The sequence below is a fragment of the Trichogramma pretiosum genome, unplaced genomic scaffold (assembly GCF_000599845.2).
Source record: "Trichogramma pretiosum strain Unisexual culture from Peru unplaced genomic scaffold, Tpre_2.0 scaffold47, whole genome shotgun sequence".
NCBI lineage: Eukaryota > Metazoa > Arthropoda > Insecta > Hymenoptera > Trichogrammatidae > Trichogramma > Trichogramma pretiosum.
The window spans coordinates 784,185-796,882 of record NW_019640859.1 but is presented as its reverse complement, the minus strand read 5'-3'; the positions used below and the strand labels follow the sequence as shown (position 1 = coordinate 796,882).

At 41.9% G+C, this 12,698-nt stretch overlaps 1 protein-coding gene and 1 non-coding gene across 4 annotated transcripts in view; both read right to left on the bottom strand.

Annotated features, from left to right (window-relative positions):
* Positions 1–12,698, bottom strand: part of LOC106654444 — a 132,351-nt gene that overhangs the window by 18,604 nt on the left and 101,049 nt on the right. The window lies entirely within an intron of this gene.
* LOC111694686 lies at positions 4,952–5,092 on the bottom strand. Its single transcript, XR_002763690.1, has one exon. It is a non-coding gene; the product is annotated as a U4 spliceosomal RNA (small nuclear RNA).

Here is a 12,698-nt window from a genome sequence, read left to right as displayed (position 1 = left end):
CTTATCGCGAAGATGGAGCCTTTTTCCGTGTGATTAATTCGGCTCTTCGCAGCGATGATATCTAAATACTACTTTGGAGGAAAGATAATGCGCTGAATTTTCGTAAGAAGCTAAAGAGTGTGGAGACAGTTTATTTGAGCGACACATAACGACTACGTAACGCGACTGTAAAATATTTTTTTCTGCTGACTTGAAAAACTTTGCTTTGATTTCATACATGTATCGAAATTTTGTTACAAAATTTTAAAACCATCTATGATCCTGTTTCTTAAATTTATTGGTATTATTTATTTTATCATTATCATTATTTTGAAAAATTTCAAGCTGAGCCTAGAAAGATTTTAGGAAAAAAGTTTCGGGGATCTTTTTTACCGTAAATTGCCCGAAGTTCAAATCGAATCAAGATCGATCCAGACTTTCATCACCGAAAAATTCATATTGCTTCAGCTAAAGGTTTGCGAGTATCCGATTTTTCGAATATTCAACTTTTTATCGAGTATTAACGCTTTTTGCGATTGTTTGAACTTTTTCAATTTCACTATAGTATATATTTTTATTACTGTTTTGTATAACTGTGATCTACATATAAGGTGCCGGTGAGTTCATTTTTTCTTTTCCATTTTATCAATGGATTCATAAACTTTATCCGGGATCATTACTAGCATCTGGATTAAAGATACATTGCAAATGGGCTGTTTCTGCATAAGTTGGGATTGGGTGCGACTGCGCGGAGTGATACGACAAAACTAAAAGAAATTGAGTACTAGATCAACGTCCAACGATATATAAAAAAAAAACGTTACATAGCATCAAAAAAAGATAAATATATATTTTAAATATAATAAAACCTTTAAAACAATACATATCACAATTCTTGTGTAAGTCTCCAGATGTTGGTTGACTTCTTGCTAAATCGCATGTAATATTTCTGTATTGACAAAGTCAACGCGCGGATAAAGGGACATTCGATCTAGTCTCTCTCTCCTGAGCGCGCAACTAAAGCAACTATATAATATTTGCAGTTGGCAAGCGATCCGTGCCGCTGCATGTTATATGTATTTATACGGCTTCAGATACAAACAATTTTAACGAAATTGATGGTTTTACGTTCCGCGCGCAAATACATAACAATGTATCATCGCGAGAGTTTGGAATTCGTGATTGCAATACGATCGCTGGGTGATACGCCATTCCTGACAATATACACTGCGCGGCCGGCATTTAATTACGATACGCTGCCCTAACTGTCAAAGATTTACTTTTTTTTGCCTTTTTTCGTTGTAATCCGCGCGTGCATCTATATTGGCACGTAATTTTTATTGCACTGGGCGCGAGCGCGCGCGAGCAAAGCAAAGCAACAGCAGCAGCCAACAGCAGACCGTAGTCATTAGAGCCCATCACACAGAAGACTTGGCACACAGCGGCGCATATAAGCATACCGCTCTCGCTCGCAACACAATCAGGCGAAATCCCGTTACGACCTCGAGAGAGAGAGAGAAAGAGAGAAAGAGAGTCGGGCTGCAAACGCTGAATGTACAAGCGAATAAGCGTGATAAAAAGAAATGCCTTTCACGAGCGAGCGTGCAGTGTATATAGTACTACTATACGGGAGGAGAGCGAGGCCCTTGCCCGCGTGCTCTGGCACTGGCGCATACAGCGAAAATGAGCGATCGGAGTATAAAATAATCACCGAGTGTACCCGGGCTAACGCTTTTGTGCGAGCTCTCGTCGTCGTCGTCGTCGTCGTTGCTCTCGTCGACGTAGTTCCTATTTACACTCTGTGTGTATGTACGTGCCCCACCGAGTGAAAAAGAGGAAGAGAGAGAACAAACGACGGCCAAAAACGACGGCGTGAAGCACACGATGCTGCAGTGTGTGTGTACTCGCGCTGACAAGGCGCAGCGGCACTGTTCATAATATGCTCGAAGGCGTTTCTTTTTTTTTTTCAAGCTAAAGTAATATTCACGGAAAATTGATTCATAAGTAAACGGACAAAACTTTTAATTCTATAAGGAAAAATATCTCTCATGAATCTCTCTCGCTCGAAGTTTACATTTTCTCTCTTTTTTTAACGAGTAAAGTTTATACACCTCATTAGTTTTCAAGTAAATTGATTCGACTCTCTCTGTGCAAGCATAATTTTCTTAATTTGCTCGCAATTTAATTTGATTGGTGATTTAGAATTAACTACGCAAAGGTATGCGGCCACCGCACCGCCGCCTCTTGCTTGTTTCCACAGCAGACTGGTATTAATTTTACTCGACCCACACTCGTGTATATGCCCGCAATTTCATATGCAAACTTGAAAAGCTTCCGTACGTATATATGAGCATTAAATTCTATCGCTGCCACACTATATAAACGCAGTCAAATGTGATAAAAGTTTGCGAGTCCTACACAGTGCGAGAGAACTTTTTGAGCATCGCAACTACATCGTCTCTCTTCGATCGTCGTCATCGAATTCGGTCTCGTTCAGGATAACGATACGCAGTGGAAAAGAAGGGTCGAGAGACAAAAAAGCACGAAAAAAAAGGGATCACGACGAACGCAGTATACGCACTACACACACATTCTGCGTGACGTCACGCGTCAGATCCGCGCGCGCACACTTCTCTCTCAACGCGCTCGCAAAAACAAGCCAAGGTGAATGACCTTTGTGTAGCGATGTTTTTTGCCTGCACGCGCGCATGTACTTCACATAGGATCGAAACGAAGATTGACTTTTTTCAGGCGCGACTCTCTTCTCTCGTTTCGACGACGTATATTATACACTACGAGAGCGAGTTCGACGATCGAGCGCCAGCTTGTAAAAAGCGTGAATATTATGTCGACGATACATTTTACGGACTGTTTTTACGGTTTCACGGTTTATTATTTGATTACTTCTGCGAGTTGAAGATAAATGACGGGTATATAAATGAGGCGCCTATAGTAAATTGAAAGGAAAAAACGCTGATATACTTTGCTGTAATACACATTTTTGTAATCGAGTAAACGTGTTTACATAGAAGCGATCACTCAGTTATTTGCCGTGTGCGCGTTCGATGAAAGGCGATTATAAGTTTTGAATAATCAATATTATCGATGATGCGGCACTGTTGTATGCAATTTGAGCATACTACTTTTGCGCTGCAGTCGTGTGTCAGTTTGTCCAAACTGTTTACCAGCTAGTGTATGTATGGTTTTGCGGCTGAGGCCCTGAGCGCAGCAAACAAGCAAACGACAAACATAAAGCCGCGACAATTTCGGGCGAGCGCGGCCATTCATTCTGATTCATTTAGCCAAGGAAGATTTAGACGGAGGAGCCCCGATTCGCTGTTATTTCTTGTTGCAAAGTTCCGCGTTACAACGTCGTCGTGCAGGGGCTTTGAACGAACCGAGCCAAAGATGTCGAATGAAATTTTAATCCTCCGATGCTATTAAAACGTTTTCCATATATAGCACGCGGGTGCATCCACTCGTTAACGAAGCAAATTCATCATATACATTCGAAACATTTTCATCATATATAAATACGAGGTGTTAACCGACATCTTTGTAACGCGCACAGTCTGCCGCGCGGCTGATTTCCCCCGCACGAGTTCCTGTCACGAGTGCACTACTTCCTATAAACACCACGCCGCATTCGAGGTATACCGTTATACACGCATTAATTAGTTTTATTAATCGTCTCACGCGCGTCTGGCACAAAACTAATCGGATCAGTGGTGCATATATAGGCGGGGCGGCGGGCGTGTAGCAGCACGTTTTCATTACACAAATAGACTCGAATATTATCGAGAGTACACGAGTAGTACCGCGTCTGTCTGCAGGTAAATGGATTTTGGAAGCGAGACATGAGCGGCACCAGCAACAGCAGCAGCCGTGGTGAATGTTAAAAAATTAGCCATATATACCCGCACACATTTCATCCGTGTATCGTGTGTGTATATACTTTCTCTGCAAATATTTCAGCGGCAAAGTTTTGCGGGTTAGTTGCAGTTCTCTTCATAAAGCCGACGATTTATCACCGAGAGCGTATACACATACACACACACACTCTGTACAGCACCGAGAGCACAACGCGCGCATACCATGCCACCGCCGCTGGTTTGTCTTTGCTTTAAAGCGAGAAACTTAAAATTAAATATTTTCCCCGAGTTTCGATAGTAGCGCATGGCAGCACACCGTTGTGCTGTGTAGCTGTGCTGTGCGTCGCGCGTTACAGTAAATGATTAATCTTTCAATGCTCTCTGTCAAGGATATTGCCACAAGCAGCAACAATCGACGCGCAAGGAAAGTACTCTCTTTTTTCCGGACATGCCTGCTCTCGGTCGTAAAACCGACGACGGGGTGCGTGATAAATAATTTTTTACGCGGCGTTAATTCTGCGATTTCTACTATTTTCATGGCACGAGCGTACACAGCCCCATCGCCCAACATTTTATGTTAATAATTGCTGGTGCAATAATTATTCATAGTACAAAGAGCAAGAGGTCGCTGAACTTGAACTAATGATCTAGCAACAATTTTTTTCTTCAAATAACAAACGACTCGCTTTTCCGTCCAATATGATTTTAAAGCTTGTATTGGGCTCTAGAAAGTTTTCTTACTCTTTAAACGAAAGGTATGAGGATTGATTGAAATTTAAGTTAAGTATTTTATGGCAATTTCATTTAAATACTTTCTGATTTATTTCGTGATAAAGTTACATGATTAATAATGTCAATTATATTAGAACTAATAGAATTTTAAATACTGAATAAACTATGATAGAAACGTTTTATTTTTAAACAATTTATTTCTTTTCAACATTCGCTGGTCGATTTTACTTCGGCACCCGAAAGAGAACCATTCACACGTTACTTTAAACGCAGCGCCGTAATGTAGCGTACCCGGCAATGTGTACTCGGCCTTCAGCCTCACAGCTTTGCCATGAGAGTAGTTCTTATTTTTGGATTAGATTAGGTGGCCTCCGTAGAGGCTGTCAAAAATTGCCGTAGCCGAGGGTATTTCACCTCGTCTTGGCGGGGTATTGGTAAAAGTTTTCAACTAGCAATAATCGCACCTCGGTAAAACCTCATTGGTTACGATATCGCACCTGCGCAGAGATGTCGATTACAGCAAACGTTCCGGTATATGAGCTCTGAACTTTGGTTTTTCTCTTTTGGATAGCCACTCGCCATCTGGTGGTCGATTCGCAACTAGTCTAGTCGACGGCCGTGTCAGTCACGACTCACGCGACACAAGCAGACATGCGCACATATATACACACTCGCACACGTTTGAACGTAGCGTCGAATAGCCCGGCGCGGCACGAGTACGATACGACTCGAAATACTTGAAAATCGTATCGACATTTGTATTAATAAACGGATTATAAGATCACGCGGTGGTGTAATTTTCGAGGGACGATCAACAGGTGCTGAGATATAATCCGAGCTCGATTGTATACGTATATTATTGTATACAATACAATATCTAAAATTACCGAGAGGACTCGCTTTATGCTTTATATACACGGATATAACATTGATTTCCAGCGACGCTCCACGTGCAATCGACGATTGCTCAATTTGTGCATTTAGCGAATTTAACCAAATATTTGTGGATCGTGTAGCCAATTTTTACCTTCCGTTTGTGCCCGTACGATACGTGTGCTGCTGTGTACGATTTATGGTACGCATACCTTTACGCACACGTGAAATACTCCATAAAGACTCGATCAGTTGTGTTTTTTTATTCTCGTTTTTTTTTCGACGAGCTCGTCATGTCATATGCTGCTGCTGCTGCGCACTTAGGCATAAGTCGCGTCGCATGGCGCGTTTGCCTTGACCTTACGCTCAACTGCCTCTCTCGCATACACATGTATATTTGCCCGCGCGCCGCGCGACTATATTTGTAAATCATCGCGGCGTACACATGCACAGATACCGAATGAAAATGGATATTTATTTTTATACCCACAAACGCGAGTTTCAAAGCGATATTACGCCCGGTGTTTTCGGGCTTGTATACAAACTCCAAATGTGGGTAAAAAAATTGTGTTTCGAGCAGAAAAGTATCATCAAAATTGAAGAGATTCGCTACAAACTCGCGCGTGTGTAAACTGTAAACATCGCGAGAAGCAGATTTTTCAGCAATAAAGGAAGGAAATGATTAATATCAGAAGCCAAGTATGTAAAGCTTGAAAATGTAATACTTTTGAAAAGTAGCGGAACGATTAAAAATAATTAACTCTATAGAGATACTCTGAAGTAATCAAAGGATCACTCTTAATATAAGTTGCGGTCGCGGCTCGATATATAGCCACACCTGCAGCTCGATCGCTGCCAACATATAACGGCGCATAATCGAGCGTAAATAGACGATTAGCACCTTATAGCAGTAGCTAGCTCGACTTTTAGTCGAATTCGATTAGTGGCATTCAGTATGCTAGACGTAATTCGCCGATTTTCCCGCCAGTGCTACGCACCTTAATTTTTAACGCTTCGCAATGAAAATGAACGAATCTCCTTTAAAGTCGCAGTGATGTGCGGTTATACGTATAAATAATACTTGATAAACGAGTGCGAAATATCTACGCTGTATATAACGTATATATATCCAGTGTGTGGAAAGTCAAACGTGAAAAGGATATACATGTCGACGCACACACCACGGCGCGGTATATATGTATAAGGATATATTATGCGAGAGAGAGACTTTCTCCACGGCGACGGCCGTGGCAAATATGCTGGTCTGGCAGCGATTACCCTTTAAGCTCGTACAAGACTCGAGAGAGGAGGCAGCGGCAGCACGCGCGCAAGTTTCCGGCGATTTATTCTTCGTGTAGTATATATCAAGCGAGCTCTGTGCGCTATACTAGTCGCGATGCTGCTGCTACTGCTACAGCCAATTAAGCGATGTCTTAAGTCTCTCTCTCACTCTCTCTCTTGCTCTCTTGCGCGAGTGCATATAGTAGACCGTGTAGTACGCTAAGATCCAAGTTTGCTGCTCTTTTGCTCTCTGCGCCGTTCAACGTGTATTACGAAGCTCGACTTATTGATCGAACACATAAATTTGCTCCTATAATACTTGTACGGTATCGAACGAAGCGTAACACTTTTTTTCTCCTGAAAATTTCTATTCGAGCTCGTTCGGTATATAGCGCAGTTGAGATGTCATTATATACCCGCAGAGAGGATAGGCGACGATCGAGTCGGAAAAATATAAACTTTTCGATTTCTACGCCACCTACACGCGTCTCATGGCTCCACACCGTATCATTATCGTATTAATACGACAAAGCTCGCGCGCTCGTCGCGTTAAATCAATAATAACACGTATATTTCAGAATTAAATTACTAATAAATTTCACGCTCTGCTCTGCTTTACTCTCTCGAGAAAATTTTAATACGATACGTAATTATAAGCTTTCATCCCGATATAATGAACGCCTTTGCGCGCGCGTATATATACAGCGGCTCGGCGCTTGGATATATTCACGTACATACGCATCTGATTCCGTTCTCCCCACAAATATACACGATCAATATGAAATAATCTTTAAACCTAGAAACGTTTACGACTATATTACACTTCGTGTCTGCGCTATAATGCGCATATTATTGGAAGGCTCAGCGTATGATAACGCGCAGCGCTGCTGGTGTTTGTATAGGCGCTTTTTGTACTTACGAACCGTCGAGGATTCGTATCGGGCGTTATTGTAATCGATGAAAGTATGAAATACCCACCTGAAACAAAGAAAATTTTCGTTCGTTAGAAAGTTGTCGCAGTCGCACGATAACGATGTACATATATTATATTTGTATACACACATTTTTATATGAAAAATTTCAATACATAAGGTACCGCCGCACGCGGGGCGTTCTATTACAATGTTTTATAATAAACAAGAGCTTTTCAAAGGGAACATTGTTATAAACCCTGTGTTGATACAAAGAATGCCTGCCGCGATCGAATCACGGAGTGTATGAATAAAAAAAAAGCGTCCGCGCGATTATGCGCACACGCTGCAACAGCGTTAAAAAAGCTGCCAGCAGGCAGTACGCCGCCACTACGCTCTAACACTCGGGGCTTTTTTCATTTAACTTTTTTATATATACGCCTGCGTTATTCTCTTCCAAAGTTGACTTTACCGCAGCTATATAGCAGCGCTCGCAGCTTACGTCATTCAACACAAATATAAAAGCCGTATTATGTTGAAGACGCGCGACAACGACAACGACGACGACGACGACGACCAGAAGAAGGACCGAGTGACATCATGAAAATGCGCACGAGCAAACGCGCGCGTCGGAGTGAAATTGAGAAATTAACATAATGACTCGGGAAGCTGAGAGAGCTACTAAAGTATATTGTGCACACACAAACACGCACAAAAAAAAGTTGACTTGCGGCGCGCGCGTGAAAGGTTGTGTAACACGCGTCGACGACTACGACGACGACCAAACCGAAATGAGTAAAATAAATTTCCGCAATCTGGAAAAAAGATTTTTATATTTTGAATCGCACTCAACCGGCTTTTTAGTTAATGATAAAATAATTCGTGTCGCGATTAAAAGGTTATGAAAATTTAATAAAGGTATGGATTTTCATTTTTTAATGAAAGCTTATTCTTGGTTCGCGAAAAGTTTGAAATTTTTTCCTCGATACTGCAAGCTATGCCAGCTCGGAGAGAAGGAGAGAGAAGGATTTGTGCTTTAAACATGAAACAAAAAAGCTCCTTTCGCAGTTTACATTCTCAGAGAATTAAAATTATCCTTTTATGCTTTCGCTTTCGAGCGAGAACGCCGTATAACTTGCGGAGAGAATAATAAATTTCCTTTTCTCTCTCTTTTTTTTAGCGCTTAATCTTTCGGAATATAGCTCGCTATTGAAAAATTGAACAATACGCGTGCTGCGGCTTGTTTACATCGATTCGCTGCACTCGTTTGCAGGCACTTGCGGAATTGTGCTTTTGCAGAGCAGCAGCAGCAGCAGCAGCACTACTAGTCAACAACAACGAGAGCAGGTGCCAACGAGAAAAATAAATAAAAACGACGAAATGCGAACGGACGCGGATAAAACAAAAAATTCCCGTACGCGTCGAAATTCACCCGACGTATGAATTTAATTTGAATAAAGAGTAAAAATAGAAATAAAAAAAAAACAAATAAAAAAAGCTGCGGTATGTGGAGGAAACACTATATAGTGCGCAGTTCGGGTACCTTAAACGTACATATTTAACGACACAATAACAAGCGAGATATATTAGATGAAGCGAAGGACGATCGAGGTTCGACTTATGCGCGCACACACGCGAAATCAGGTCAGCCATAGGTGAGAGAGAGCGCCAGACAACTATTACTATATGTACGAGTGCATAAGTGTGTGTGTATATGTACAAGATCGATATCCTACGTACACGTATTATATACATATTCGCACGGCACGTTTTGAACAAATGCATACACTGACACGCTTGTGTACACAAACTCGAGGGGGGAGCAAAAAAAAAAAAAGAAAAAAAAAAGAAAGAAAGAAGCAAGAAATGATGAATTAAAGTGTGTATAACTTGTAAATTTGTTTCCCTCCCACCTTTATTTTTTTGGGATAGACCAACATTTCGAACAGAGGGTCGGCGGCTCGTGTCGTTTTAATTAGGCCAGAAGCAGCAGGTAACCGAGTAAACGCTCGTGCTAATTGCCGTTGGCATTTTTGTCTATTCGGCGCATCGGGGTCGGCCTCTCTTTTCTTCCTCTCTCTCTCTCTCTTCCTCTCTATCTATCTCTGTTCCTCCCTCTCGACAGACTCGCGCGCTGACTCTTCGTCAGCGCTCTCCTTTTTTTTCTTTGTTCTCGCTCGTCGTCGTGTTATATATATATGGTGTGTCGAGCCCTTCCCTGCCTTTTTTTCCTCCCTTCTCTATTCCTACGCTTAGAGACGTATGTGTAGAAACGCGTGTCTGTTTGCACGCTCCGTTTTTTGTGCATATATGTGTGTGTGTGTGTGTGTGTGGATGGTTTTGCAGAAATATATATATAAGTATAGAGACAAGTTGGCCGCTTCGTCCTTCGCGTGTAAGTTTCTCGGTCTTTTTGCTTTCTTCGCTCGTTCGCTGCCGACTGCTAAAAGAGAGAGACAGAGAGGGATAGGTGTGCTTATATACGGTGGTGCGATTGATTCATTACGCGTTGCCGAGAGGTGCTGTAGGGTTTGTATAAACACTCACAGACACATACATACAGGCGAGCTAACGTACATACTACACGTCACTCCCGTAGCTTCGGGCTAGCTTTCGCCAGTCACTTGTTTTCTCCGCTTTTCTCTCGGTCATATATACACACCGCTGCAGTGTACGGCTCTCTACCTGCAGCAGAGGTATATATAGAAGTAGCAGTGTACACACACATCTAGTCGATAGTTTTTTGCCTCGTCCTTTTCTTATTGCTCGGGCTACATATACTCACACTGTATACTCGCGCTTTACGGGCAAATTACTGCGCTCTACGAGTGTACAGCTTAGAAACAGTATACAATTGTCACTTTATCAATCACTCGATCGAAATTGCGCGATTTCCTTTTTTTTTACCCTCTACTTCTTCTTCTTCGTTCCTTTTTTTTTTGCTTTTTATTTCTATCATTCGACTAAATTGCTTTAAATCCTATCTCGTTACATACGGTTACACGCAGAAAAGTCGATAACATATAGAGGCCGTTCATTTAACATATATACGCGAGAACTGGAACAGGGGCTTTAATAATTTTACAGCAAATAAATTTATCAATTCAGATTGGGGCGCTTGTGTGCGAGCGCGAAAAAAAAGGGAAGATTGATTGCGTTAATGCTAACATGTTGTTGACGCGACATGTGCTGCAGTCGCGCGTGTGTGCGTGTAATATGCAATATGTTGGAGCGTGTATTATACACGCGATCTATATGAATAGAAGTAGATTGGCTGCCTCTTGCGCGCGGGGAACTGCGGTCGGGACGGGGGCGTGTGTACTCTCTTTGCCTAGTTTTTTTTCTATTTCATTGGAAGGGTAATTCTAGTGTAAAAAATCGCGAGCAAACTGAAAACTAGGGACTAGCGTGATTAACTCGATGTCTGTGCCCAGGGGGCTTGGCGCTCCAATAATTAAATTATTTTTTTCGAAAATTTGTCACTCCGACAAAATGAGAAATAGTGTAACGCTCGGCGGTGTATACAACAATGAATGCGCAAGGCAAGTTTACCTATGCCGAACTAAAGCTCTTTAATAGTTAAACTATGGGAGTCAGAAAGCTAATTTTCAACTTCCTCGTCTCGCTGCACTGTCGCTACTGCTACTGCTGTAGCTGCTGCTGCTGCTGCTGCCGCAGTGCACGCTATAAGCTCGTGGAACGTGGAATAAAAAAAAGTTCGAGCTTAATCATTGTCAGCGGTAGCTTATTTATTAATGCGGGCGCCTTATATATACTTGAATTGATTTACATGCAAATGCCGAGCACGGTAGGTATTATAATGCCTCTTTGCGCGACTACTTACGTTCGATATACTTACAACGAGGAAAAAAAACAACAAATCGACGAGTACTGTACGTAATAAGATTTTTGGATCTCGTAAAGGATGAGCGATGACACATTGACTCCTCCTTGTATGGGTTTTTTTACATTTGTTCTTCATTAGAGTGCAAAAGTGTGAGTGATTTTTCATGTTTTATCCCTCAAACGAATTCAGAGTTCATAAAATAGTAGCCAAGTTGTACTGCAACTGGAGAGTGGTTATATAGTCTCACTCGCATATGGGATATAGGTAAAAGGTCCATGCAGCGGCGAGTAAACAAAAACTTACTTTATTTACTTTTCGACCGAAAATTTCAAATACCAAGTTTGAGCCCTCTGGCACACTGCTGTAGTGGCGGAAAAACTTTTCTGAATATTAGAAAACGTCAAGTTGACTACTATAATATACAAGACGCGCGCGCAGTGCCACCGCCGAATCCACTCTGATTTAAAAATAATTTTAGCACTTTTTTCTTGTTCTCTCTCTCTCTCTCTCTCTCTCTCTCTCTGTTGCTCACTTTGCGCGAAAATTTATTCTTCGAGCTCCTGCAATCATATTGAGGGAAAAAGTCCGTGAAGCTGTTGAAAGTTTGTATTATATTTACAGGCGCGTATACGTACACACGCAAGCTGTCGCGTCCAATTCCGAATCTCGGATTTATTCGCTTAAAATATTAGTAAGCCAAATCGTTGTTATATCGCATAGTTCCGCGTTAATGGCCCGATATATTACCGGACATTTCTACAACTAAGATCGATCCGTTGTCCATCGAATTTTTTCGCGTTATTCTTATACGGCCACATAAAGAAACGGCAAAATCTCGACTTATCAAGCCCGTATAATACGCGTGCGGATATACTCAGTCTACAGAGCGTTAAATGTCCGCACCTTACGTAACGACTCTCCGAGTGCTCTCAACGGCCAAGCTATGTGTGTGTACATATAGCTCCGCACAGTTACGTCCGTCTCAAACTTGAGAAGCGATGCTTATGCTATCTTAGCACGTAAATATCGAGCAGCGATCGCATTATAAACACACAAACGCCCGAGAAAGGTCAAGCCGTGAGCACATAGTGTGGAGCTAAGAAAAGAAAAGTCGTGTAAGAGATAAAAAGCATTCGAAATGTCTTGACTTGTGTATTACGAGCGGCGTATTATATTGTTTCGCGCTTCCTCTCTTTCTCTCTC